Below are 2,500 nucleotides of genomic sequence, written 5' to 3' on the forward strand. Positions count from 1 at the left end.
CTCTTCTTCCTTTTTCCCTCTTCCTCCTCCTTTATTCTTCATACTCCTTCCCTCCTCTTCTTTCTTCCCTCTTCTTCCCTCTTCTCTTTTCCTCCTCCTTCCCTCCTCTTCCTCCTTCCCTTTTCCTCCTCCTTCCCTCTGTTTCCTTCTTCCCCCCTTTTCCTACTTCCCTCCTCTTCTTCCTTCCCTTTCCTCCTTCTTCCCTCTGTTTCCCTCTCTCTCTCTTTTCTACCTCTCTTCCCTCCCCATCCCCATGCCCCTACCCCTCCCTTTCCCTACACCCCTTTCTTCTTCCTCACCCTTCACTTCCCTTCGGCTTTCTTCTTCTCTTCTTCCTCTCCCCTCTCCCCCCTTTCCCTTCTCCTCTCTTTCTGTTTCTCTTTTTCCCCTGTCCTTCGTTCCCCTTTCCCTCTCATTTCCCCTTTTTTCCACTCCACCACTTTCCCCTCTCCTCTCCGTCCCTCCTCCTTCCCCCTTCTTCTTCCCTTCACGCACTTGTATCTTCTTTTATTTGTATTTTTTCTTTCTTTTTTTATTCCACTTTTTCTCTTCCTTTAAAAAAAATTAACTTCTTTCCTTTTCCATTCTATTGCATTTATTTCTTTTCTTTCACCTCTTTTCTTGTTTCCCTCTATTCCATTTTTGTTTTTGTTTTTGTTTTTTTTAAGTCCATCCTTTACCGCCATTCATATATCACTATTTTTTTTTTCCTTCACTCCAGACGTTCTGGAAGTTTTCTCATTTTCCCCTCATGGCCATTTCTCATTTATTGGTCGTGTGGTTTATGTTTTTCTTCCCTTAAATTTTTGTTTGTTTTCCTTAATTCTCCTTTTCATGAATAAGAGGGGCAGGGAGGAGAGAGAGGGTGGGACAAAGGGGGGGAGGTGAGAGGAGGGAATACATATATAAGTATATATTTGAATAAACACACGCACACATACATACACACACACACACACACACACACACACGCGCGCGCGCGCGCGCACAGAATATATATATATATATATATATATATATATGTGTGTGTGTATATATATATACACACATGTATATACATATATATTGAGAGAGAGAGAGAGAGAGAGAGAGAGAGAGAGAGAGAGAGAGAGAGAGAGAGAGAGAGAGAGAGAGAGAGAGAGCAGACGAAAGCCAATATAAAGAAAGCGAGGCCATCCTCGTCAGCGTGGTCCCTTAATGCTGACAGATAATGAAATAGATAGTGCGTGAAAATCAGTATTCCTGTATACAGAATACATGCACCATACACTAGGACTCTTCTAGGAGAGAAAGAGAGAGAGAAAGAGAGAGAGCGAGAGAGAGAGAGAGAGAGAGAGAGAGAGAGAGAGAGAGAGAGAGAGAGAGAGAGAGAGAGAGAGAGAGAGAGAGAGAGAGAGAGAGGAGAAGCCAGAGGGCAGACAGACGGACAGAGACAGAGATTGAGAGAGAGTGAGAGAGAGCGAAAAAAAAAGAGAAAAATAAAGAGAGAGAGATTCAGAGAACAAAGAGAAAGACTGAAAAACTAATTTCGCTGGCGGGGCCTTGGCGTCTGGCACCGCACTAAGGAATTCATCGCTGAAGAGGGAGAGGGGGAAGGGGAGAGGGGGAAGGGGAGAGGGGGGAGGGGAAAGGGAGGGAAGGAGAAGAGGGAAGGGGAGGCAGGACGTGGAGGGAGGAAGGGGGGAGGAGAGAGAGAGAGGAGGGGGGGGTCTCACAAACAGTATTCTAGCCTCGTGAGCTGAATATGGGATGAGGAGGACCCTGCGTTGACGAAGCGGCTTCTGGGTTTTGTGGCTTTATGTGGGTTCAGTGGGTTGCTGGAGCTCGTATGGTGGCCTGGGTCTTGGGGCTTTATGTGGGTTCAGTGGGTTGCTAGTCCTGGCTTTTGTGGTTGTAAGGTGTCTTGGATCTAGTGGCTTCATGAAAATTCAGTGGGTTCCTAGTCCTGGCTTTCACTGATTATTTGGTCTGGCTTTAGTTCGTGGATGGTAATTGGCATCCCACTAAACTAAGTTTAGTGGGATGCCAATCCTGGCTTTAGAGGCTACATGGTGGCTTGAGTTTAGTGGTTTTATGTGGGTTGTTACTCCTGCCTTTTGTGGTGGTATGATTGCCTCGGTTTGGTGGCTTTACGTGGGTTAAATAGGTTTCTATCCCGGCTTTGGAGGCAAAAGGTTGCCACGGTGGTAATGATTGTTGTTGTGGAGGTGCCAACATACCCTACGAACAATCCAGTTTTAATTGTACTAGAAATGGTGGTTATAGTGATGGGGGAGTCGTTCGCGAACTTATATGGTAGTGAAGGTTTTATGGTGTGTGCGTGAGGGTATATCCTTGCACGTAAGAATGATGTTGGATGACATGAGTATGTTGCTCTGTGACTATGTGTAGTGAGCATAATGTTGTGAGTTTGTGTTAGACATGTGGTGTTTTTTTGTGAATATGTTGCTGGAAAATATGTTTTTAATATGTGTTGTGAGAATGTTGATGGGAATTGGTG

The sequence above is a fragment of the Penaeus chinensis genome, chromosome 31, assembly GCF_019202785.1.
Source record: "Penaeus chinensis breed Huanghai No. 1 chromosome 31, ASM1920278v2, whole genome shotgun sequence".
In the NCBI taxonomy this organism is placed as follows: Eukaryota; Metazoa; Arthropoda; class Malacostraca; order Decapoda; family Penaeidae; genus Penaeus; species Penaeus chinensis.